The sequence below is a fragment of the Podarcis gaigeae genome (genome assembly GCF_964106915.1).
Source record: "Podarcis gaigeae genome assembly, chromosome: 11".
Lineage (NCBI taxonomy): Eukaryota > Metazoa > Chordata > Lepidosauria > Squamata > Lacertidae > Podarcis > Podarcis gaigeae.
The window spans coordinates 36,748,677-36,776,560 of NC_139687.1; the positions used below are offsets into that span (position 1 = coordinate 36,748,677).

Genomic DNA, 27,884 nt, shown 5'->3' on the forward strand with positions numbered 1-27,884 from the left:
CTCTAATAAATATTAGCCGCTAGATTAGGCGAGGTGAAGCTGGCGCGGCGCTCCATTTTCGACCTGTAGCCTCTGCAAAGCCGCCAGTTCTGCGCCAGATTAGCCCCATCCATCCAGTGTCAATGGTTGTCTTGTTGAGAAAATCAGTGAGTAAACACGGCTGACAGAGAGGGGGCTCAGCTGATTACTCATACAAATAGACTGCAAACTCCTCCAGGAGAAGCTGTTTCCAGAGATGGGTTTCTCGCATTGACAGCGCGCCTTCTCCCAGGATCGTGTGTCCTGCTGTTCCCACTTTGTCCTCCATCAATCACACAATTGTGTCCGGGATGTTTTATAGAGTCACTTAATATCCCTGCCTTCATCTCTATTCACTTAGAGAATGATCTGCCATAAGGGGGAAAGGCTTTTCTTCTCTCTCTCTCTCTCTCTCTCTCTCTCTCTCTCTCTCTCTCTCTCTCTCGCTTTCTTCCCCCCACAGACAAACCCGGGCCACAATAGCTCTGGTGGGGGAAACGCAGCCAATCGGGGGAAGCCAGGAAAATCTTGCCCGGCTTTCTGATGCAAATATATCAAACCATCCATGAGATATTTCAATTCCAGCCAACCCTGTGGTTTACATGTCGCCCGCTATTTCTTTATTGTCTGGTGTTATTACATTACCTCCAGCTTCTCATAATCACCTGTGGTAAGAAAAACAAAATTTGGGAGGGGGGGGAGGAGGAGAAAAGGTTACTGATTGAGAAGGGAAATGCTAAAGCTACATTGCACCTTCACACACACACAAATAGCATGAAATATACAGAGAGAATCTGATCTGTTATTACCATCCATTAGCATCCCAGTTTGGGTTTTAAGTTGATTAACTGACTCGAATTTAACTGGTTAATGGTTCAATTAGTCGCTTGATTTGAGAATCTCAATAGTGGGGCAAGTGGAAGGTATAAAAAGAAGCGGAGAGTTTCTCTCGCCTAAATGAGGCAAGAGAATAATGCATGGCTTGGGAGGAATCACCTTCAGCGCATTCCTCGAAACCAGAGGTGAAGTCAGCCTGACAAAGGTGCCACCAACATCGTACTCGTCCGATTAAAAGTCGCATTTGAAGATTGCTTCCTTAAGCACGCTTAGCTGAAAGGAGGCTTCCTTGAAATCAATTGGACTGGCTTGAAAGTTTGGTGTTGGGTGTGTGCTGCTTTTTCCTTTTTGTTAATTTGTGGCTGTCAATGGATTCATTACTCCCAGTCACTTAGTAAAAAGGACCCCAACACACAATTCCAAAGTAAATTCCGATTAGGTGCATCGGGCTTGTTTACAAGTAAATCTATTAAGAATCAGGTCTTTAAAGTTACATAACAGTAACTGGCATAATTTATGGAATGGGCTTGGGTAACTCCAGTTACAGCGCTCTCATCAGTCTTTTAAACATTTGACAGCAGCCCAAGACCAAAAGACCTGGCTTAACTGGATTAGTGGACGCAGTAAGTGAAGTTCAACATCAAAATATAAAAAGTTTCAGATAGACTGTACTGTAAAATTGCGACGGGTCCCATAATCCAATTAAAACAATGCACTTAGTATAATGCACTTAGTATAATGATAGTATAGTAGTTTCCATGAGTGCGCATTTTCTTCGCAACTGCTTTGTCCCTGGCCTGTTCTTACTGCCATATTCAAATAAGCATCACCATCACGTTTCCCTTGTAACTAGAATGGCCAGCCGGTCTAAGACGGCCTTGAATGCTGGAGAATGTTAAAGACAAGCGAAGGAGTTACAAGGTATTACTGTTGAAGTGCCTCATCTGCAAATTAGATTGCTACACAATTAATCAGAAAGTTAATTAATGAGCAAGTTACTAATTAGGACAATTTAAAACCGATGTTTATAGAGTCTTACTTTAAAAAAAATAAAAATACCAGCCAGCTAATTGGCCCATACCTTGGTTTCATAACTCATCACCAAGGTTATAATGCTACAGATGTTTTGTTTATTATGTAACACAAGGCAATTATGTCAGTATTATATTGGGCGCATCGTGAATCAATCTTGGAAATTTTGTTATCACTTTAAAGGCTGATATTTCTTAAAATAATAGAGAGAGGAGTATAACTGGGGAGGAGGTGGTTATTTTTCGTCACTCTCTCCAGAGACCCGACAAAGCCTGAATCTTTACCTGCTACAGCTTCCTGCAATACACACAAGCAGCTAGAAAGAGAGTAAGTCACGTTTCGCTGAGGTAAATAGCCAAATTACTACTGATATCGTAATAAGGGCTCTTGGATTTCCTCAAGTAAGTGGGCATTGAGCAGTAGGGCAGACTAGATGTCCTTTAAGTTTCCTCCAAACGCTAATTCAACCATGATATGATTGTAAGTCTCTGTGACATACTCCCAGGTATTCTGCCTACTCCCTTGGTGATTCTGGAGAATCAGGGTTTTGTTAATGGGTGATATATAAATTATTTTACATTCAATCTTATTAGCTCATGGTGTTTTGTAAAAAAAAAATGTTCTCTCCATATTTGCGATAAAATATCCAAAACAAACAAAAACAAACAAACAAACAAACAAACCCGAGAACAAGAAAGATAATTTAAAAAGCAAACAAACCACTAACATCTCTACCCTTTAAATGGGTGGTGGAACATAACTAGGTAAAATAAACGTATCGATGTGTAAGGACTGGGTAAGATTCAATACCTGTGAAATAATGTCGATATAACTCCTTAAAACTAGGGATGAGAGGAATTAAGACTTATGAAATGCATAAAACTATGGTGGCAGCAGACCCAATAGTGAGTTTATTTTCCAAATATCCTGAATTGGGGGGGGGGGGGATCGCGTTTACCTGAATACCTATAAAATTCGTGAAGACTTTAAACTTTAAATATGAGGACAAACTCCACAAAGCCTGTGTGTGTGTTTGAGCATCCACGTCAGACTTCAGTAGAAAATGACCTTTATTGTTTTTAGTGGAAGGAGCGCATGAGCGCAGGCGCTGTCGCCGACTTGCCTTTGCGTTTGCTCTGTGGCGAGGCGAAGACATGACAGCAAGCCCCCATTGTCTGTTAGGTCCCCAAATACTGATTAATTCTGTGCGCTGTAATGGCTCAGGTGTGTGTATCCTCAAACTGTACCGACCGCTTGTCTAACCCTCATCTCCTTGCACCAAGCCTTCCTTCTCTATCCTCTTAAACACAGAAGCCAATAATTCCTACGAACTCAGCAATATACAACCCCAGTACATTTACTCCACAGTCCTTCCCGTAAAGGCAATGAAACAGCGACGAACTAAAATCTACCACGCCAGAATCAGGTCGATCTTCCACTCAAAACAAAACAAAAAATGTAATCAATGAACCCCCTTGAAGTTTTGGGGAGAGCTGTTTTTGCTCCCTCCCCTTAATGCAAATATTTTCAAATTTGCTGAGCTAAAACAAGATTCTCATAAGCAAGTAGAGTTAAAGTCTTGTGCAGAGGACTTGCTTCCCTGTAGCTTGGGAGGTGGGTATATTTCATTCGCAGGGTTGGGGCCAAGTGTGCCTTTCGGCATTCACAATTCTGTCTCCCTTTCTCTAAACAAGGCCAAATGCATGTATGTGTTCTCCAGGAATCTGACTGGGGCATAACACGTTCGCACGTGTTTGTGTGTGTGTATGTGTATGGAGGAGGTTATACCCGAATTAGCTCTCCTGCTGCGGGTGGGTAGGGGAGAGACGAGAACTAAGCCGAATTATTTAGGGGCGTTTCTGAACAGTGTATATCGAGCTGCCTATTTTAGAAATCGGCATTATAAGTAGTTCCGGGTCACCATTCGCTAGTGTAGTTCAAGTTGCTGCTCCTTAGCAGTTGTTTGGAGCGCCATAACGCACCCAAACAACTCCTGGCAATCTCATCTTCAACCATGAGGAGTACATATAGGTAATTTTTAATGAAGAGGTTCCTGTACCACGTTATTAGCAATAAATCTACACTATTCTTTGTTGGTTAAAATCATTATCATCATCATCGCTATCATTACTGAACTCATTATTCTTGTGTTACTATCAGAGTAGATTTATGATAATACCCACCATCACGCCTGAGCTAAAGAAGGTGTAAAGGTTTGATTAATAGCTGCTTTCACGTTTTAATACTCGACATTTTCTCACTTTTTTGTAATAAATAAGGACTGTAATAATTACAGGAGGTAATTGCTGCTCTGATCAGACACATATGTGTTTCTCTTAAAATCTCCACGGACACAAGATCGGATCAATGCGAAGCAGAGCCTAAGAAAATAACAAGGTATTGTCCAGCAACACGGATAACTGAAAAAGTAAACCTTTGAAAAAAGAAAGAAAGAAAGGCGAATTTCTTCACAGAACGATCCGACGCTTTCTGGGTGCGCCTACCAAGCTGGATGGGCCACGTTTTCCGCTCCAAACCCCACAAAAGCCCCACAACTGGATGCGAGCGTGTCAGCTTGCCAGACAATTAGAGCTGGATTGCAGAATGGTTCAGGGACGAAGATATTATTGGACTGTCTTCGTCACTTTGTCTTTGCACACATACATGCTGCACGCAGAAACGGGTCTAGATACTCTGGATAACCCGTCATCCATCCTCGCTGGCGGTGAATTACCGAGAGGGAGAGAGAGGGAGAGGGAGGGGGCGAGCGAGCGAGTCTCTGGCGAAGAGCAGCACAACACTCTATCTGTCCCTTAAAGGTTACACGGCGCACTGCTTCGCTTTGTCTTCCTCGTGCCCTTTCCTGGCAAAAATGGAGACATCACATCCTTGCCCAGCCCCGGCTCAGTATTTATGAAGGTTTTCTGACAAATAGGCAGGCTGGCCACGCATGGGCGGCTGCCTTCATTCCGCACTTGGCTTGTTTACATAGGACCAGCACCATTTCCACGGATTAAACAAATCACAGCGAGAAGAAGACATTTATAATCCGCCAACGAGGCCACAGGCAGTTAAAAATGGTGCGTGTGTGGATGTGAGAATGGCGGTGAGGAAGAAAAATAACGTCTCTGGCCAGGGAGCTGACCTTCTCTTGAGAGGGCAACTCAGGGGTATACAGAGATATATATAATAGTACAAGCACACACATTGTATACATATATATAGAGTGCCATATATTGCATTATTGTATTATGAGCCTTACACATTTTGTTTTCGCATTTAAGGAATTTTCTGCAAAATGGGCCAATAATAATAAACTACAGTACTCTCTGACCATTGACTAAGGAAGTACATATATTATGTATATCATATACATAATATATGTATTGCATATAATTATATATAGTTATGTCAGTACTGAATAGATCATATTGGCACTAACAAACTGGCCATAATTCAGAGCACAGTGTGATGCACTGAAATTCCATTAATATCAGTGGGTTTAAGAAAGTGTGGCTCACTACTGAATAGTGGCCACTGTGAAGAATATACAATGCTAATATATACAATTATTGGACATATAATTCCATATATACCCATACGTTACAGTATATGTGAAAGTCTGTTTTGATATAACAGGCTGGGTGAGCAATTCACATGTGTTTGTGCAAAGGTTAATCACACTCTTACATCTTTATATACATATACATATTCTCTGGATGAATCCCTGAATGTAAACAGGTTATCCTCTGTTTAAAAATGGAATTTTGACTGGCTACAAGGCCTGCATCCTGCAAGACTAGATTGTCTGGAAGTGCGTTAATTCAGATTGGTTGCCAAAAATATTTTATTCCGGTCGATTGGATGGCCTTAAAACAACATGGGAACCCAACCAATGGCGTTGGGCTGCATTCCCTTAACGAGAGACTCGCTGAAGGTTGGACCTGACACACATCACAAAACCTTTTCTGATCGATATCATATCACCCCGTTAGAAGGGGGTGGTTTTGGTTTTGGTTTAAATGTAGGGCTTGCTTGCCACGACAAATTTTCCCCTAAAAGCCTGTGTCTAGAACTGTAACTTTAGGGCTAAGGCGAAGAAGAAATGGGAAACAATGGCAGATAAAGACGCTCATGGGCATCCAAAGACCCTGATCTTTAAGGCTGGCATTCAGCTCCCGTGGGAATCTCCCTCCCCCAAAAGTGCGTTAAGTTTGAAGCCTTCACCCTAAAATCGGATTGGCGAGAAACAGTCACGTGGGCAGGGTGGTCTAAGGGTGGCGATGGAATTCGAATTGAGCAGGCAGTTGAGGGGAAGCGCCTTTTAGTTTCCCGGGGCCAGGCGGGGGGAAAGGGCGCTTAGGGTGTCAGCACAATTCCGTTCACACAAGTCACGCTTCTTGTTCTCGCCATTCACCCGGAAGTGTAAATGAAATAAATCCCGAGGTGGTTTTTTTTATTGCCCGCCACCTCCTCCCTGTCAGGAAAGTCGAGCATGTTTGTATTATGATTTCTCGCTGCCTCTCTCTCTGGGCTAAGAATGATAGCGCGAGGAAGGAACCATGACTGGAAATGTTGCCCTTCCTCTTTTGTCAGCTACCAGGGCAGCTCGCGGCGGCTGCTGCTGCTGCTTGCTTTCCCTCCTCCTCCTTCCCACTGCAGCTGGTGGGGTGGTTGTTTTGTTTTTTAAAAATATATTTTTTTATGACAGATGTCAGCCACCTCAGGCAGCGGGAGCGAGAGGAGGAAGGAAATTCCCCACAAAATAGCAATGGTTTCGAAAAAAAAGGATCACAACAAAAATATTGAATAAATTCCCTTTTAATTTATTTGATCATTCCACATTACGGAGCTATGAATTGCTCAAATTTGATAACAAGTACTCAATTCAACTCATTATGTAAGTTAAATTAGACTTCGATAAAATTTCAGTGGCGCGCAGTGGTTCCTAAAATGAAATGTAATTTGTGCAAGAATTTGTTGTATCTGTCACAAATATTTCCAATTAGCGGCCGTAATTATTTGATAGTTTCTGCAATTATGGCTTAAACGGGTGAATTTGGGACTGTGGAGGACCCTAATTGGCCTAAATTTGATATTTTGCATATTTGCATAATGAGGAAATTGGTAGAAAATTGTGTTCATTCATTTGTGAAAAATCCTATGAATTTTATGAATTTGAAAGCTCTGTTTGTGCAGACTGTGACTTTGCTTGCTGATCCCTGAGGAGCTCGCGCTGAATGCCTGAGCGGGCAGCGCGCCAACTTCTCCACAAGGAGGAGAGAGAGAGAGAGAGAGAGAAGAAAAAAAAAGAGAAAGAGAGAAAGGGTGGGTGGGGGAGGGGAACAGGAAGAGCCGCGGCCGCGCGCGCCAAACAACGGGAAATTCTGCGCATGCGCAAGCGCTTCAGCCTCTTCTAGGCGTGATTGCAAAGCGCTGGAGGCGTAGCGTCCGCGCGCTTTGTGCCGAGGGGGACGGGCGATGGCTGAGAGCTGCTGCTTTTTTAGTATCCCGCGGTTCGTTTTCTGTCACATATGCCTACGCAGGTGCGCGTGAGAAAAGAGCCCGGTCCTCCTCTCGGAAGAGGCTGAGAGGCTGAGCAGGCTCGTGCACGCGTGATTTTCTTAAGCGAAATGGCCAAATGCCTCTCTCCTTTTAGCGGGCGCGTTTGTGTGATCTATGGCTCTGTCAGTTTGAAACAGTTAAAAGAGAAGCCAAAGCCTGGGCTTTTAAGATGCCGGCCCAGCAACCCCATTCATCATTGCGTCGCGGCGTTTTTTAACGTCCCCGCGCTCGGCTGGGGTTAACGTCTTAACAACTCCTTTGACGCAAGGCAGAGTCTGGATCCAGCCTAAGGGGTGGGTGCTCAACAGAAGAGACCCTGTGGAAAAGAAGAATCGGGCGTGAGAAAGAGGAGGGTTCCCCCCCAGAAAAAACAGCATAAGAAAATAAATATTCTCTACGTAGGTTAGGAGGGAGAAAAGTGAGTTTATTATAATTGGATTTATAATTATTGCCTTAGGCCAAGGTTCAAATCCCAAGTTTAGAGGTGCTTGAAGGAGATTGAGTTATACATCACTTTGGGATTCACTTTATACACACACACTATATAAATAATGATTTGCCCTGGTTTTAGTTATTCCCACATATTTTATTCTTTTTATTTCCCTACTTCTTAAAAAGTACCTCATTCCTAAATAAGGAAATGGAAGGCTAAAGCTAATATAGCCAATTGCAGGTAGGGCTTTGTGCAGCCCAGTTAAAGGTTTCCACTCATCAGTTGAAGAAGTGGTTTAGGAAACTGGTTTTCTAGATGAAACTGAGTAAAATGAAGGAAGGGTCAGGAGGTCAGTTTTCAAACCTATGAAGGAATGTAATGAGCTCGCAACTGTGTTTCTTGGTCTAACGGGGCAGGTTGTCGCCAGGTGTGAGTTTAATAGTGGCCTTAGATAAGCCACTCCTTAACATTTGAACAGTGACTTCCTGAGACAAGAATTGGAAGTATGTTGGAAGCCTTTGTGTGCTGTACGTGTTTATGTGTTGGAGTTCACATACTGTTTACTCCTGTTGGATGAACTATCAAGGGCAGGGCAGAGTGAGGCTACCCTGTGCCTTCTAAGCTAGCCTGCTGCACTCAGGTATCATGGAGGGTGTTGTCCCATTGTCAGTGTTGAAGTGATACTAAACTGCCAGTCTCGGTGGCTTTTGTACATGATATACAGAGAATTACTATCTGCTTCAGTTACACATAGGTAGCCGTGTTGGTCTGCCATAGTCAAAACAAAAAAAATTCCTTCCAGTAGCACCTTAAAGACCAACTAAGTCGGTTCTTGGTATGAGCTTTCGTGTGCATGCACACTTCTTCAGATACAGTGTATCTGAAGAAGTGTGCATGCACACGAAAGCTCATACCAAGAACTGACTTAGTTGGTCTTTAAGGTGCTACTGGAAGGAATTTTTTTTGTTTTATCTGCTTCAGGTAGCCCAATGTTTTGGGCTGGCCCTTGTCAAGGGAAGCAGTGGTTCAGCTGGTATAGGGGGGGGGGGAACCATGTACAATTCAGACCTGGGGTGGCCAACCTGGTGGCTCCCAGTTGTGAATCAGCCCTGGCCATCATAGCAAATGGTCAAGAATGAGGGGAATTCTAGTTTACATATTCTGGATGCTGGGAATCCCTATTCTAGACTAGAAATTCTGTGTAGTGAGGGATGGTGAGTTGATGTAAAGAACAGATAAAAAGCATTGTGAGCAGCTAAAAGAAAAACCTCTCTCTGGACCTAAACACAGGATAGTTGTGTGTGTTCTTTGTGGGAAGGTGGACTTAAAAGTGCTATTAACCAAGAATGTGAAGGTTGGGGGTGGTGAGTTTTTAATATTATTCAGCACACATTCATATTTAAATAGCTTGTTAAACGTTTGGTTGCAGTTTTCAAGTACATGTAATATTTAACTTTTCATGCAGGAAATACATACTCTTGAAACAGTTTAATTATTAGGTTTAAACTCAAGTTGCAAATCACATACTGAGTTGTTTTATTTGAATGAATGGACTTACTTTGGTGATAGAGACTTAAGGAGTATGAGCCCAGTTTTACCACTAATATTTTCTCTTACGATTTGTAGCTAGGCATTAAAAGAAAGCAAGTCTATATTTATGGCACTTAAAAATGTATATATATATTGAATTCTGAATCCACAAATCTCCCCCCTGTCCAGATGGAACAAAGAAGTCTTCAAAAGTTGCAAATCCTGACCTGGGAATATTATATAACATTCCGCTAGAGAGTTTTATATACTTCATTTTATGTTCCCTGGGTAACTTTACTGGGTTAGCACTTTCCCTATTGCCATGGAGCTGCATAATATGTGAAGATGTACTGCACTCTAAATGCTTAAGTGCTCTGTCTTACAGTGCTTTCCTGGTAAAGGTCAATATAAATTCATCTTCCATTGATGCAGCATTTGTTTTTGGCTTCTAAAGCACGCTGTGTTAGGGATGGAAAAGAATTTCCATTAAAATGTAAACAGTGAATGGACAGGTATATGGAGCTACTGCTGAGCATTTGGCAGTGTTCTCTTTTTTGTACGTGTGATTGGGTGGTTTGGGGAGCTCTTAAGTTGAGATATGCTTCCAATAAGTGTTCTTTGGCCTCTTTTTTCCATTACCAATATGGCTTGATCTCATACTACTTCCAGAAGATACTGTTGTGCACACCTGTGGCTTCAGAGCTGCAAATATGAAAAAGGTAGCAAGCACACCTGTTTCCAGCAGAAAATGAGTGCTTGGTGGAAAATCCTGATTCAAACACCAGGGATTGTTTGTGCCTGCATTCTTTTTGAAATAGACATGCATGCTTACCCTTCCCAAATTATTCCTTCATGCAAAACCATTGTAGAAAGTGTACAGCCAAAGGCTACACTATTAGGTGTACTTAGAGGGGGGGGAAATCTCATTTGATTGCAGTGCAATCCTAAACATGTATAATAGGAAGTTAATTCTCCATTTAACTCTTTGAGACTTATGGAGCAAGCCTGTGTATGCCTACACAAAAGTATATACCCCACTGATACAGTAGGAGTTATTCCCAAGTGTGAGTGTGTAGGAGTGTGGCCTTACTTCCAAACAAGCATATATAGGATCATACTGTAAGGACTGTTTAATAGTGCCAGAGATCATCACTTCTTTTTCATAAAGGTCAGCTTAGTGCGCCCCTAAGTTCTTGATTAGCCGGGTCACAGAGCCTGCAATGGCCAAGTTCAGGATGGTAACAAAACTAATGTTGCCTTAATTTATTTATTTAATATGCTTCTATCTTGCCTTTCTATTAATCAAATTTTTAGGACTGCTTCATATTTTAGTTATAATGTGCACTTGCTACAGAACTGTGTTGAGTACTTGCTAAAATTGTAACATGAAGCTCAAATAGCCTTTTTGTTGTTGCTTGTGTATGTCATTCAGACTTGTTAGAGACTTTGGGCTCACCAGGGCTTTGTTGTTGTTTAGTCCTGTCCGACTCTTGCACATATACCTGCTGGTAACCAGGGCTTACCTCAGTGTATTTCTGCATTGTACATGAGATGGGGTGTGGTATGCTTGTGGGAAAGCTGTGTGTATTTCACTGTATTAGCAGGTATACAGCATAGCTTTGTAATGCATAACTCTTAACATTGTCACATAGTTGGGACAATACTGGCCAGGATCCAAACAACTGTGAAACTAGTTCCATGAACCCAAGGAGGCTTTAGATTTGTTTCTCTTGAACATTAGCCTCACACCATGCTGCACAGCAAATCTCTTTTGAAACTGTAGGGAGTTTAAGAGGCGAATAAAGGACTCCACTGTGCTGTCTGAGCTTAAGTAGTTCTTTAGATCTCAGCTTCTCAAACCATAGATGTAGGAGCCTATGGAGAGGGCAAGATAGCTCTATGGTAGTAAATGTATAAAACAAATATAATAAACTTATTAATTGGCAAATAGGTGATCTTTCATAGTACATCAGAAAACCACCACCTGAGGTGTGTGCCTCACTCTGCCAAATTGTAGGATTAGTCCCTGAGACTCTAGGTGATCAGAAACGCTAAGCACAGAGGGAAAGACATAACTTGCTGAAATGGAGTACAGAAAATCCCTGAAAGGTGGACCAAATCTAATATTTTGGGGGCTGTCTATATTTACAGGTAATCCGATAGTTTGGTGGGGAAAACAATTATTATAAAAAACATTTCTAGGCAATTGCCTTTCTAGACAACTGATCTTAACCCCCATCTTCATGAGACTGCTGTTCAATATCTTTGTAAAAACTGCTAAGTCAAGTCATCAGGAGATCTGTAGTGTGGCATCAAGCATATGTGAATGACACAGAACTTCCTGCTTTTCCTATTTCATCTAATTCTGGTCAGGTGGTGAAAATGCTGAACCAATGACTGGGATTGGTAATTAAGTGTATAAGAAAAGGTGGAGGTTATGTTGGTGGTCAGTTTGGTTGTGTGGGCTGGTGGTATTCAAACCTATTCTGGATAGGGTTGCATTTCTAAAGAATAACTTCTGTGGTTTGGGGATACTCCTAGATCCAACTCTCTCTTTAGAAGCACAAGTAGCCTTTCAGCAGTTTTCCAAAGTGTTGCAAGTTGCTGTAAAGTACAGCAAGAATATAGCTGCAAGATTGCTAACTAGGATCAGGTAGTGGGAAACCACCTTGTTGGTGCTTAAGCTAGGAATGGGGACCCTGTGTTGAATAATAAGCAGCTAAGGGAGAAGGAGGAGAGGATAGAGGTTGAAAAAAGAGCTGTAAGTGGTGGAGAGCCCTATTCCCATCCTCTGGTCCCTCTGGAAAGCTCAATAAAGCTGCTGTACCTGGAACTGGTTGGAGACAGTGCAGCTGAATGGGACACAGCTGTGGGCACCCACCTTGGGTCTGCCCATAAAAAACAGTCTCAAGTGAGAGACTAGGATGATGTCTGCTGTTTCCAGGAACTATTCTCATTATGAAACTTTTCTGGGTGAGCTGAGAGTTTGTTTGGACCTTGGGTGAGAACATGGAGGCGGCTGAGAGGGAGAGTGTGTCAAAAGGAAAATGAATTGATACTGATTTATATATTTGTAGCTTTGTATTACTTCTTATATGTAAGTGCATAATTTTGTAATATTTTGTTTAAGTTGTCTGTTGCTTCAGTATTTTGTACACTGTGTAGAGATATTTTTAGTATATTAAGTGGTATAGAAATTAAATAATCAAAATAAATACTCAAATTACCATTGTCCATACTAGTTGGGTCTGATGGGAGTTGGAGTCCAACAACATCTGGCAAGTCACAGGTTTACCATCCTTGGTTTAAGCAGTTAATGTTGGCTCACTTCTAGCCCTGATTCAAAGTACTGGTGTTTGATTGTAAAGCCATTGAGAATTGGGTACCTGTAGGATCATTCTATAGCTACTGTACTTGCAAATGATCACTGTACTTATTTTGTGTACATTTAAGCTGTAATTGAATGGTCACCAACTACACTTTTGCATGTCATTGACACTTGACCCCAGTGTTTACATTTTTTAACCCCCCTAAAATATATTTATACACACACACATACCAACTGAGGATAGCATTTCGTGCATCTGAAGAAGTGGGATCTAGTTTATGAAAGCTTATGCTGTAATAAATATGTTAGCCTTTACGGTGTCACAGGGCTTTTTGTTGTTTCTGTTGCTTGCTTAGAGTAAGTTCTTATGTTTTAAGAGATGGAGAACAAGCCATTGTTATGCTTTTTGTTACCAGCAGGTATGGTATATGTGCAAATATCCCAGCATAGCCTCATTTGAATGCCTGGTACCACCTCTCCCATTTCATCCTAAGACAATGATTAGATGTAGATTTCATGGCTTAAAAATCAAAGTTTTTTCTTCCCACTGTGCATTACTGTTTTTCTGACAGAGCCTGATAAAGGTATTGTTCTAATATGGATTTTGAATGCTCCCTATTATATTACTGCTTTATTAGTGCTTTTGTAGAGACTACATTGTAATCTTCTAGAACATGCTTTTAAAAAGCCACAAAGTTAAAAACATGCCTCCTTTGTTTTTCTCTTTAGGTCAATTTTGTATACTCTGCCAGCTCCAGTGATGAAGAACTAGGATAGATATCAGCTAATTGCAAGGCTGTACTTCCATCCGTTACAAAGGAACAGGTATGTGTTATTAGCAGTGCAGTCAGACTAGCTTTACTTTGGAGCTAATAAAATCAAATCTGGTATAGATGGGTGATTTCTTGTTTGTTATTTTTGGCACCTGGAATGGTAATCGGAAATAGTTGAAATAACTCACTCAGTTTTGTTTTGGCTCAAAATTGTTCCATTTTTATTTATTTGTTATTTTTCACTATATCAGTACCTATTTTCTGTTCTACATCTGGCACTATGGAGTTACAAGAATAGCGGACACAATCCCAAGGAAACTAAGCATGTTCAAATACTATAGAAATCAATGAAATGGAAAGGCATTAAATTTTCTCTGCATTGCACCTAGCTATTGCAATCCAGTGAAAAGTGGTTGCAGGTAGAGTTGTGATGGGAACGGGTCATTGCTCAATAGTAGAATTCAGTTGTCCCTAACCCTCCAGTTTGCGGATGACTGTCTGAATGAACGTGGTGTGTACTGACACAGTCCTCCATCAGGAGAGGATGTGGGATCCAAGCCCAGCCTTTTACACACTGGACCTCATAGACTTTACATGATAACATAGAAACAGCCAAAGTTCTACTTTCTTTCACTTAAGATTTTGGCTTCAAATGCTTGGGACATATGATCAATTCACTTAAATTAACTATCTGACTAGGGTTTTCCCCTAGAGCCTTCTGGGGATGGTAGGCTCACACCCTTTCATTATCTGTCTCTAAGCATTCTCTCTGCTGTGGGGAAATCAATGGGGACTGTTTGTCATTATGTTTGGGGGAAAATCAAGCCACTTACATGGGGTCCTGGATTTGGAAGCGTGAATTTAGAAGCCTTTCTGCAGGCTCCTATCTTTGGAAATGTTGGCTCTGAATTCTTTTCTGATTTGTCAAAATAAGAATAAAAATATTTTCTGGTTTGGCTAGAAAACCATCACTTAGTTGGCTCAGCTTGGTTTCCCACCCCCTCTAGTATCTTCTGCAGTCCATCTGTTGAAATGTGAAGCCAAAATGCTTTAGAATTATGTTTTCATAGGGAATTCCCTGTTAATTAGTTATTTCTCTCTGCCATGTGTAGCACACTGATGATATCAGCTATTTTAAGTCCATAAAATGCAATCAGCTGCTCAAAAAGTTTTCTCTCTCTCCTAGGAATCATTTATTTTCTCTGGTTATAAACATGCTGCATTTGAACCTTGGCATGTTGATCATTTGAGCTGCCAGATCTGTTTGCAACACTAAGGTCAATATCCCTGCAACACTGCTGACATAAGAGTGGCATTGCCTTACTGTAGCAGGCAGTAAGCACCATCATTTGTGCATAATCTTTGTCGTTTAAAAAAAAATATAATTTCCCACATCCTTAATTCAGAATGAATGCAACATTGGAACATAATTTGATTAAAAATGGCTCCCTTCAACTATCTGTTCTGCATTGACAACCATATTGCACCTCAAGAACAAGGGGCAGGCTTAAATGTATTTTATGTAAAAGTGCAATGATCACCTATTGATGGGGACATAGGAATGGGGTACTTTGAATCATCTCCATCCCCCAAACAAGTGACTGATACTGTGTGTCGAGTTGCAGCTCGGCATTCAAGGAAAAATCAGTCTCACACCATAGTAGGTTCCGAAATATGGCCGCCCCTAGGGCTCATGCAGCACAGCTTTTATTGTGTGAAATCAGAAAGATACAAAATACAAGCCAAGCAATTTGTTCTAGCAAGCAGATAAGGACCTTCGCACTAGATCAGGCCATGCCACGTTAGCCAATCATATAGGACAGCACGAGCTGTCCACGCACTGTTCATGCTCCAAGGATGCTTCTAGCTATGAAATCACCCTGTAACAATAAGAACCTTGCTTATGCTCTCATGTACAAGCAATCATTTTCCCACATATCCCCTTTTCTTGTTTATACTATTAGAGGAAAAGAGGGACCATTAGTCCAATTCGTACACTTCATTGCCTAAACGTCTACACTTTGCAACATAAATTCCTCTTGTAATCCCTGTGGTGGGCCGTGGTCGGTACCACCATGCAGTGCATTGGGAAATCAAAGAGGGTATGCATTGAATGCAACAACACACCATAATGAAACCAGCAACACATGCAATTACAATCAATAATATTTTTCTTAACCATAATCCATTAGGTAACCAAGAAGACAACCATTCCCATGGATCAAAACCTTCAGGTGGATTCAAAGGATTATGGGCTATCATTTGTTCCATATGATCAATAGTAGCAGAGATATTGGTTGATTGATCAGTTATATACATGCAGCAATGAGAATGAATTAAGGCACAAATTCCACCTTTAGAAGCAAGGATCACATCTAAAGCATAATGATGTTGAAGAACTACATTTCTTATTTCTGATATTTCTTTGTTAATCATTTTTAAAGCCAAAATGGTGGAATTAAACAAATTTTCTGTCCAGTTTGCCAATTTATGCAAATCACGGTAATTCATGGCTGCACCTAAAGAAGGCAGAAGGGACCTAGAGATGGCCGTCCCTGTATATTGAGAAATAGGTGATAGTACTTCCCTTCTGTTACGCAAACGGACCGCTGGGAGCTTATCTATTTTATATACCAAGGGTACTATTATACCTAACGTGCAGGTACTAGAAAAGGCAGAGGGGATTTCTTTGTAGGCACGTGTGCCACAAAATAACCATAAATCAGATTGAAGCAAACATGTAGTTCTGCTGCTCTTTCTCATCCAGTCGAACCAAACATAAAAGTCTCTACACGCAGCTTGTTGTTCATAGGTCATGTAAGTTGTGACATTATTAATTAAAACCTTTGGTCTGCCACTCATGGTTGTAACATTAAGAAAACAAGAAGATCCATTAATGTATTCATGTGTCCAATTACAATATGGATAATGACCTAAAAATTTTTTGCTATTGTGATTAAAATGAAAACAATAAGGAGCTAATTCTACAAGCGATAGAAATACAGGAGGTAAACTTATGCGATTGTCCTTCATATTATTGCTAATCTTATATGAAGCATTTATAGGAATACCATGTAATAAAATGCCAGATCTTTTTGATTGAGGAGGGATATGCATACACATCCAACAATCAGAAAGGTTAAGCATAGAAGCAAAATGATTAATGTCTCTAACGTAAGTATTGTTAGTCCAAATCTGATGATAAAGTTCAGGCCTCCTGGCCTTCTGCAAAAAAGCAGCACGACGAAAGCGGCGTTTTACAAAGTTCACGGAGAGGCTCCATCCGTTTGAAGTGGAATTGTGGGGCCACTCAGGATGATGCCATATTGGTTGCTCGGGGGGGCAATAAGGGTGAGAATGGTAAATTATTCCAATAGCTGTTTCCGAGCAACCTGCGTGATATTTCGTGGCTCGATTGTTGGCATGTAAAAACCACAAACCAGGAGAAGCCACACAGCCATTCCTGCAGATACAGGAGCCCATTTGCTGTAAATAGGCCTCATGTACTGCTCCGTGCACTGTTGAGCCAAAAATCCAAACCCAACGAAACGTGGAGACACAGATGGGATGGTCGCTATTGGGGGGCAAAACCCAAGCGATGCCGGTCTGACGAGGGCATCCTTCAAAGCCAGGTTCATTTCCCAGACAAGAGGCGGCAAAACTGTAACGATAAGTGGTAGAAACGGTGGCTTCCCAGGGGGAAGGGGGGCCAACGCGATAGGGTTGAAGACGGCCTTTCAACGTGCCAGGAAACACTGGAACCGCTGTGGAAGCTGACTTTATCCAGGGCACATCAATATGGCGATGTCTCCAACTGCAATGCGGGTTGAGGTCAGGTGAGAGGTCATCACTGGCAAACAGCGTAAAATACGGTTTCAAGGTGCTGGTGTCTCCTTGGGCGAAGACGAGGCAACAGAAGAGCGCCAGGGTCGAACGCAGCGGGCTGGAACCCATCGGGGAACTCCGTCTACGTCAATTGCCGCAAACCCGCGACCCCAGGAAATCAAGGAAGTTGGACCCTTCCACTGTGGATCTGGAAGCAACCTGTAAGACACTAAAGGGCGTTGCAATACTTCCTCCTTCCGGAAATGAAGTTCAGCAGGCGTAAAATCTTGTGGGAGAACCGTCCATTGATAGCGCTTGGTTGGTTTGGAGTTGTTCAGGACCGGCAAGGTGAATGCAAAACGCTGTCTGTCTTGTGGTGCCAAAGGGATAGAAAAAAAACAGTCCTTGAGATCGATGACTGCAAGCTGATGGTCTTGTGGCAACATGTTGGGATTTAGGATGCCAGGTTGGAAGGTCCCCATAGGGCACAATTGGTTGTTAACCCTTCGTAAATCGTGCAAAAGACGGTATTGTCCAGATGCCTTTTTTCTGATGACAAAGATGGGTGTATTCCATGGGCTGGTGGAAGGTTCAATATGCCCCAGTTCAAGTTGTTCCGTAATTAACTGGGCTGCCACTGCAAGCTTCTGTCTAGGCAAGGGCCACTGATCCACCCATACGGGGGTGTCTGTGGTCCAGCAGAGAGAAAGCGCAGTCCGGGGCATGGCAGGGGCAGCCCTCAGCATAAATTTGTAGAAATTGTAGTTTCCGCTGCAGCAAGCAGATCTCGCCCCCAAAGGGAGACGGGAATGTCCAGAACCAGTGGTAAGATAGTCATCTCAAAGCCTTGTGAGCCTTGAATCAAAATAGGGTTCCTGCTGCGTCGGGCAGCTGCAGCGCCACCAACGCCAATAACAGAGGAAGCTGGCTCAAGTGGCCAGGCGGAGGGCCAATCCTTAATAGCAATCACAAAACAGTCTGCCCCCGTGTCCAAAACCCCTTCAATCGTGCGACCCCCAAGGGTCATCTGGATCTTTGGACGCTTCTCTGTGACTGGGAAGGTAGCAGCAACAAGGGGGTCATGGTCCTGGGTTGGCCCTGGGACGCATATGAGCTTTGCTATAGGAGAACCTGATTGCAAACGTGCCTGGCGATCAGAAAATACAGTCACATAGGGGTCATTTTGTTGTAATCCATGTAAAACATCTGGAACAAGGTGAATCCCATGCTGCAAAACCTCTGACAGTGGAAAAACAAGGCACTGTGCTGAAGAAGAAAAACCAGCCTCTAATGTCACTCTGACTTGGTGTGGTACATAGGGGACTGGCAGGTATAAGTCCTGAATTAAAAGGAGGCGGGGCAAGGCCGGAGGTGAGATGGCTGGAGAATGCGCTGGATCCCCTATTGTTGAGCGTGGGCCCGGGGTGGGCCCGACTGCCGGTTTCCCGTCGGTTGATTTTGCTGGTTCTGTTGAGGCGTGGCGGAGCGACACTGATTGGCCCAGTGGAAACCTTTTTTGCAAATGGGGCATTTTGTGCTAGGACGACTTTGCTCTGTATTAGATCTGCACTGTGCACGAAAATGGCCCACTTTGCCACATCCATAGCAGGTTTTATCCTTTGCAGGATTTTTGGACACAGTGGAGGATAGAGCTGCGGCTAGCAAGCGAGCTTTATGTATCTCAGTCCCCACCGATTGGCAGGCTTTAAGCATATCTGCAATGGCTACATTGGGAGTTGCCAGCAAAGGGCGTAGTGCTTGCTTACAGTCCTCATTCGCATTATCAAACGCAAGCTGGCGGACAATCACTGCTTGGGCTGCTACGTCCTGAACTTGCCGTTTAAGGGTGTTATACAAGCGATCGACAAATTGTCCATAGGGCTCTGTAGGACCTTGTCTAACGCTCCCCCATCGGCCATCGCGCTCAGTTTTGTCATCAGGGACAGAAGCCAAGGCCTCCTGAGCAGCAGCCGTAGTGGCCTCCCAATATTGAGGATCGAGAGTTAGTTGTTGGGCAGCAGTAAGAAAATTGCCTCCTCCCGTTAATCCATCGAGGACATCAGCTTGGGTTAACATGACGGGGGGTTGCGGTGGTGCGGCACCAGCAGCGGCAGCAGCCAAAGCAGCCTGATGATTAGCCAATGCAACATTATTAAGATTATTCCTAATCCCATCTGCACGACGTTGGCAGGCCCAGTGCCAAGCTTGTATAAACAAAATCATTTGATGAGGCTGCATTACAGTGCGGGCCAACAGCTTAACATCCTCTGGTATCAAATTTTGTTGAAAAATAGTGGCAAACAAGCCCAAGGTGTAAGGAGATTGCAAGCCATTGTTCTGGACAGAGGAATACAGTTCTTTTATGAATCTCAAATCAAACTGTTCGTGCCGGGCTGGGCCTCCCCCTGGCGCGGCAGGAGCAATCACAGGAAAAAGATTAGGAGTTGTAGAATCAAAAGCTAGCAACGGAGCAGCGGCGCGAAGAGATTCTTGAAGTGGGGTGGAAGCGGTGCCAGATGCCTTGGGCGGAGGAGGTGGAAGAGCGGGGGGTGCTGCAGAATTTGAAGAATGCAGGGGAGTGACAGGAGGAGCCGAAGGGCAAATGTCCGGTGGTTTAGGAGGCAGGTTTGAGGCAGGCAAAGCGGGAGCTGGGAGGGCAGGCGAAGAAGCTGTTGCGGCAGCCAGAAGAATGTTTGAAGGAGTTAAGCACGACATAGCTTTGTAGACGTTAGACCAGGCATGCAAAACTTTGACATCAATCTGAGGATGATTTTGAAAAAAGTGTCCAATTTTTTTCCAATCGTCTAACGCATAATTTCCGTCCTGGGGGAACCAGGGACAGTGAGTGTCCAGGGCTATTATAAGGGACTTAAGGTCAGCTTTCTGAACAGCAAGGTTGTTACTGGCCAAAAGGAATTTAAGGTCTTTATAAAATTTTTTCTGTGGTGCAGAGAGAGACTTTCCCATGATTGCAAGAGTTGCAAAGGAGCAGGGAGCACTTACCGGAGGGATCCTTAGGAGGATGAGGGAGGCGCCTTTTGCCCTGTCCGGGCGGAGATAAGTGCTGATAAATCCGTAACGTAGTCCAGAATCACATTCACACGGGAGCTCTCACCGGGGATCCACAACGTGGATGAACGACGCGTCTGCAGTCCTGGCAGGCGAGGTGAGGCTGAACGTTGTAAAACAGCATGAAGTCCGAAAGAAATCACACGGGAGCACTCATCAGGGATCCACTACGTGGATGAACGACGTGTTGGTGAGCGCTGAATAAGACAACGTGAAGTCCGAAGGCAGTCACACGGGGCACCAATTGTCGAGTTGCAGCTCGGCATTCAAGGAAAAATCAGTCTCACACCATAGTAGGTTCCGAAATATGGCCGCCCCTAGGGCTCATGCAGCACAGCTTTTATTGTGTGAAATCAGAAAGATACAAAATACAAGCCAAGCAATTTGTTCTAGCAAGCAGATAAGGACCTTCGCACTAGATCAGGCCATGCCACGTTAGCCAATCATATAGGACAGCACGAGCTGTCCACGCACTGTTCATGCTCCAAGGATGCTTCTAGCTATGAAATCACCCTGTAACAATAAGAACCTTGCTTATGCTCTCATGTACAAGCAATCATTTTCCCACAACTGTGAAAGTGGGTGAAAGTATGGGCCATCTGATTAGCTTCGTGCACAAATGGACCCGCCTTGCAGAATCCATTTCAATGTAAGAACATAAGGAAAGTCCCAATGGTACAGTGTAGACCAGCATCCTGTTTCCAGCAGTGGGTGGCTAAGATTCCTCTGGAAGTTGGCAAGCAGGACATACAAGCAAAAGCTTTCCCTTATTATTTATTCCCAGTGTTTGGTATTCAGAGGTATACTGCCTCTAAACAGAGAGCTTGTATTTAGCAAAAATGCACTATGTCTGGCTGGCTATTTCTGAGAATGCACTCCCATTTTAGGACAGAAAGAAACATTTGTTTCTTGTTTCACCATAAGTGAAAATTTCTTTCTTTGTCTCTCATTTGAAAAATACATTAATATGTCAGTTCTTAAACCCTTTTTGTAAGAAATTGTTACTCATGCAGATCAGAACAGAAGCATTCATTAGTACAGTATTAGTATTAGTAGAAATAATATGTGCCATCAATGTGCATTGTACAATGTACAGAGTACAAGAGGATAGGTCCTTGCACTGAGGACCTAACAGTCTAATATTCATGTGATTAGGATCTAGTCACATGACCTAATGCTGGAAAATCAATTTTTCATAAGAATTATATATGAGAAAAAGGATTTGAGTGTTAAATCTGGGAATGAATTCTCACAGTTACCAAAGTGTGGTAAGTCACAATAGTAGAATGGGAAGAAAGCTTATATATTTTTTTTAAACTGAAATTTTAAAAATTCTATAAGATAGAAGCCCAAACATTAATTTTTTAGGTTGTTAGGTTGATGAAAATGGCTAATGTTGAATATACTGTTTGTAATCCTATTCCCCCCCCACCCCAATTTATTAACATCTCATCATTTATACAACTTCAGACATCTGCATAACAGTAACAGTGTTTACAACTGTGTTTATAAGGGTACCTGAATTGGGATAGGAATAGCTAACAGATATATGTGCAGAGCTTTAATGATATGGTTAAGATTTACCAAAGTTTAAACAAATGGGATAAATAGTGTTTTTCAGCAATTTCTTTTTTCATTTGTTCCTCCTTCACCTGTATACTCTTTCTGCCTTTCCTTCATCTACTATTTAAAGGTAAAGGTACTCCTGCCCGTACGGGCCAGTCTTGACAGACTCTGGGATTGTGCGCCCATCTCACTTAAGAGGCCAGGGGCCAGCGCTGTCCGGAGACACTTCCGGGTCACGTGGCCAGCGTGACATCGCTGCTCTGGCGAGCCAGAGCCACACACGGAAACGCCGTTTACCTTCCCGCTGGTAAGCGGTCCCTATTTATCTACTTGCACCCGGAGGTGCTTTCGAACTGCTAGGTTGGCAGGCGCTGGGACCGAGCAGCGGGAGCGCACCCCGCCGCAGGGATTCGAACCGCCGACCTTTCGATCGGCAAGTCCTAGGCGCTGAGGCTTTAACGCACAGCGCCACCTGCGTCCCCATCTACTATTTACTTGTACAATATTCCCCATTTTTTTCAGTCTACTACCTGTTCTGTCCTCTTTCTTCAGCTGTTCTGCCTATGAGTGCCCTGCCCCTTAGCTTTTCTTCTGATGAGTCATCTTCCCACTTTACAGTCCTCAGATTCCTTCCCCATGTCTCTTGTTTCAGCCAAACAGAGCTTCAGCTTCCAACACATAGGCTGGATTAATTCAATGAACAATTAAAACTTTCAGAAGCATTCTATGACATCGCAGTTCAATCTATCACTATTAGAAATTTCAAGATTACACAAAAAACCCCTGTATTATAGTACAGATGCATCTGTATTACAAAACTTACCCTTAGGCCATGTTTGCCAAAACACAGACGCCTTAGGTTGCCTCTGATAAATATTCACACTCAGGAGAAAGAGAATTCCACAGTTGGGAAGCAACCATTTTGAGGATTTCCCCAAAAGACAGACCTGGCAAGTGGAGGAGCTTTGAGTGCTAGGCTACTCCTAAGCCCTAGGCAGTTCCTAACTGTGATCATAAAGCACAAAGATATGGAACAGCTGAAATGTGATTTCCCCTCAACTCCCAATGCACATGTTTATGATTTAAGTACAATTTGCTCCGTGAGGACTAAATAGATCACAGTAGCAAGGGTTCCAAGGTTTCGACCCTTTAAGATTGAAACAGATGTTGGGCGGCACCTCTTAGATTCTATGGTGCTTCGTTGATACTCCTAAAAACATAATGGTTTGGCTCATAAGAATTGCCAGTGGAGTTTTGCTTATAAAACAAGGCTTTCCCAGTTCCTCTACCCATCTGTACCCCATCACACACAAGGTTGAAAACACAGGTTTGTGTGCAGTTTGTTATTTAAATTATACTTTTCATTGAGTACACTTTTAAATTTTATAGCAAGTTACTCACTATTTAATGATAAATGCATCCATTACCAAGTAAAAAGGCAGATGTGGAACACCAGCATTTGTGTTTTTAGGAGTACATGTTGCATGTTTCAGTTCCATGCCTTAACCTGTAGCACATACAGTGTTCCTGAGTGAATTTCATGGCTGAGGCAGGATTTGAATCTCCCCTTTGTAAATCAACACATTTTCCAGTGTACCTTTCTGATTTTCCTTAGTACACTACAATTATATATGCTTATTTTCAAGCACCATATGCAAGGCACTAGATTGAATCTATGGTTTAAAACAAATATTTAGATGAAGGGCTGAGAGGGGGATTATTTACCACAGCAGAGAATGTGAGCAGGGACAAGATTATGCTAGGAACATCACATTTTATTTTTCTCTCAAGACTGTATAAGGTAGCTGGCACCCACAAAGGAATATTATAACACTTTGAACAAATCAACCCTGATTCTATTTTCTCTTTCTGTTGGTAAAACATTTTCTTTTTTTTACACATCCAAAGAAAAATAAATATCGCCAGTAGGGGGAATAGATGTATAAAAAACAAACTCAAAAATATTTTTATGATATGAAAATGATTTGAACAGCATTAAGCAGTACATCTAAAATTCCTGGAGCATAAATGGGTTTACCACATATTTTCATATGAAGAAAATGTCAAATGGTGAGTATGTGTCTGAATTTAGATTTCTGGAAGCACTTGTAGCAGTAATTTACCCTTTCTGCACCATAATGCAATATATGGCTTTTATAGTGAGCTTGGGTTATTGTGTCACTTTCCTAGCTTTTCATTTCTGCTAATAATGAAACTGAGGAAAGAATAATGAGTGAAAGAATGAAACCATCATGATTCTGTCATGGTTGTACGTTCCTTCTACTGTCTACGAAAAACCCTGAGAACTGGTTCCAGGCCTTCCTTGTAGGTTTGAGTTTAAAATCTCCATCTGCTACATCTCAGTATATGGAGCAGCAGCTCTCCAGGGAGGGTTTCCCATGAGGCTTCTTCTTTAAATGAAAGATTTCAAAGCTTTTAATGACACTAGCATTTTCTTCTTACAACCTGATTTGTACCTCTGCACACCTCAGTATGCTTATTTATTTCACCCATTCAGTCGCTGCCCAACAAAAGGCGCTAAAGAGAAGGGGAGGGAGCAGTAGGCATAGGGTGGCTTCATAAAGTGTCAGGAATATGAAGATGGTCTGGGTTTGCCCACCTGCAAAAGGCTACTTCTGTAGTAGTTTAAGATCCATTGTTCTGTTTGCAGGGAAGTGGATGTTCTTCTGTGTTGGAGGACCAGCCTCTTGTCTTTAGAGTAGTTTTCCATGGCTGCAGGTGTTGTGCTGTAGTGTTAGCATCCACACCAGAAGCGTATACTGTATCCCAGTAGCCACATGCTAAGAATGCCAGGACCTCAGTCCTTGACCATGTGAAATATAAAGAAGGGTGCCACTGTGAAGGTGCAGAGTGATTTTCTCTTTCATCACAGAGTAACTAGAGCTACCTCCTACATATATGGGTTTGAGGGTACCATTTTTAGTTTTGAGGATGTGGCTTCCAAGCATACTTGAGCCCCGACACCTCTCTTTTTAGAAAGTAATTGTAGCAGGATTCACAGGCTGATCCCTGCAAGGTGTAAAAGCATTATAGTTAGCAGGGAACCCTGCAGTTTCAAGGCCTAAGTACACATTACAGATATGTGCAAGGATCCCTTGATGGATGCTTTGCCCTTTTTCTAAGCAAAGATAGCTTTGGGAGGGGGATGTTTAGAGAGTAGAAGTGTTGGGGGAGAGGGGGCACTTAACCTTTCCCAACCCATTACTTCTCTGCTCCAAGTCATACCTTCAGCTGTTTTATCTCTCCTCTCCAAATCCATGGTGGCGATTTGGGATAGAAGAACATTGGGCAGGAAAAAAAATACTTTCCTTTTCTCTTCCCATACCTGCTTTCTCTCTGCTTCAACCACCTGAAGCTGCTGCTACTTAGAAAAAGAGGCTGTGGGATTTGCTGCATGTAGATGTCCAACTACATGGAACACCAAATCTTATCGCATATTGTTTATAAAGTAATATAATGAAAGTCACACCAAACCATTTAGTTTAAAGTGGTGCTTCCCATTCACTTTAGTTATACAGATATATCTTTAAACACCAGGAGGAGCACTGGTATGGACAAACTTGGTTATAAGGAAACAACAAAGATATTTGAAATAAGGTTCCATGAGTTAGGTAGACTACAGCTATAATTCCTTGATATCAGTGGAACTGGTCTGTGGAAGTGGAAAATAGATCTGACCCACATGTAGAATTAATAAAAAGAATTGGCTGGGCACCTAGATTCAAAACATGGGGCTTTTCATGCTCTTCAGCATGAGCGAGCCCCCAGCAGAGTTAAAAACACTTTCAGAGTTAACTAGCAGCATAGCATGGAATATAGGTTGTCAAACCCTTTTGTATATCCTGTTTAGTAGGCTTAGAGCTCTTGCAATGAACAGACTACATACTATTAAGTAAATTTTAAAGCTTTACTTACTAAATCCAAAGGTCTGATTCATTCATTGTTCTATGCAGCAGCAAGAAGAACACAAGTAGATTATTCCTGGGTACAAATTACACAATACACAAAGTTCAAACATGTGGTCTGAACTTTGAGCAAGTTCAGACACATTTGTCCTGTTGGATCACATGGTGAGAAGAGAGTGAGAGAAGGGAAGAGAAACAGCTTCACTTCCTCACAAAGGGTAAGGGTGTATGACCGAGCTGAGTCTAGGGTAGTGTTTCTCAACTTGCGCCTCCAGCTGTTATTGGACTACAACTCCCATCATCCCTGACCACCGGTCCTGCTAGGTCTAGCAACAGACCTCTCTGGTCTTAAGCCCTTCATGCACTGAGTAGCATCTATGCATAGTTATATTTGACTGCACTTTCCCACAATTTTTGCCTGTTATATAGAAGCTAAGCAACAATTCCTGCAGTATGGGTGTAATGACTTGTGTGACATCGTGCTAGTGAAGCAATCAGTAAGCCCTTTGGTTCCCAAATTGGGGGGGGGGGGGGAGGCGGCTGTGTCAGAGATTTCATATTGCTTGTAGGGATGGGGGAGAACTCTGCTTCAGTTCAGCATTTTAATAATGCAAATCTACCTAACTTGCACTTTCCCAAACAATATGATAACCAAAACATAGCTTTCCTTTGAAATAAGTACTTCTCAAAGAAAGTGTACATTAGGGGAAAATGAGCATGCAAATGCATATTTCAGTGAAAATATAATACAGGGGGAAATTTCATACAAAAATGTATAAGGAGAAATGTACACAAAAATGCTAATGATTTTTAATGGCTTAAAAAAAATCACAGTGATGAGGAAATGTGACAAACTGAATTAAGCCTAGAAAAATAAGAAATTGAGAGAAACCGAAGTGAAAGATTCATTCTTCCCTTGTTGCTTGCTGCTTGTTTCCCCAAACCTTGTAATGGTTCAGGGGAACTAGCACACTTACCTTGGATAATAGTCAGATATTTTGTCATTTTTGAAAACAAAAATTTATTAACAACCAGTGGCAAGAGCATTGGCAGAGCTCTTGCTGTCCAGGTCACTTCCCCCAAGAAGCCCCTCTCTCAGGATACTAGTGTCATAGCCCCACAACAGGCTATTAATTACATATATACGTCATTTTATTTGTATGACACTTTTCCATACTTAAAACCATGCTCACGGCGCCGTACAATGTGAAACAACCACATAATTCCAAACATAGCAAAAGTAGTTATAAACAACAAAACATGAAAAGTACATAACCCAAATTGAACAAATTCCACATAAATCATAACATGATCTAAAACGGGTTGGCAAGGCTTACTAGGCATGGGCTGGATCACTCCCGCGGAGATCCTCCATGGGCTGGACCGGCGCAACATGTCTGCGTGTGCCCAGACACTGAAAATTGTACCTGCACAGAAGCAATTTTTGGCGTCTGGGCATGCACAGAAGCGATTTCTGGAACTGCGGAAGAGTCCCCGCGCTGTGCCAGTTTAGTGCAGCGCATCGGGATTCGGCAAGTGGGAGACTCAGTTCGGGGGAGGCTCGTGGGCCGGTTAAACGGCCTCCGTGGGCCGCTTCTGGCCCATGGGCCGCAGGTTGGGGACCCCTGATCTAAAATAAGGATACAGTAGCAGCAACAACAACCCCGTCCACCATAATCCCCTAAACCAGGCATAGGCAAACTCGGCCCTTCAGATGTTTTGTGAACAACTCCCATCATCCCTAGCTAACAGGACTAGTGGTCAGGGATGATGGGAGTTGTAGTCCCAAAACATCTGGAGGACTGAGTTTGCCTATGCCTGGTGTACACCATTCTCACCCTCCTAATTTTATCCTCACAACAATGTGGTGTGTGGTGGATGAGGCTGAGAGAGAATGAAGGACCTAAGGTCACCCAGTGAGCTTCCTGGCTGAGGGGATTTGAACCCTGGTATCCCAAGTCCTAGTCTAGCACACTAACCAC

General features: G+C 42.6%; 2 long non-coding RNA genes across 3 annotated transcripts in view; one reads left to right on the forward strand and one right to left on the reverse strand.

Moving 5' to 3' along the window:
* Positions 1-523: 523 nt before the first annotated feature.
* The window catches only part of LOC310827585, a 43,404-nt gene continuing 16,043 nt past the window's right edge, over positions 524-27,884 (reverse strand). Inside the window, exon 4 of one of the 2 annotated variants that reach the window (XR_014556442.1) lies at positions 524-683. This is a non-coding gene — a long non-coding RNA (uncharacterized lncRNA). The remainder of the gene's footprint in view (positions 684-27,884) is intronic. The other variant, XR_014556443.1, reaches the window with a different exon arrangement.
* LOC310827555 overlaps positions 7,276-27,884 on the forward strand; it is a 94,127-nt gene continuing 73,518 nt past the window's right edge. The window contains exons 1-2 of the long non-coding RNA XR_014556403.1: positions 7,276-7,870; positions 13,473-13,568. This is a non-coding gene — a long non-coding RNA (uncharacterized lncRNA). The remainder of the gene's footprint in view (positions 7,871-13,472; positions 13,569-27,884) is intronic.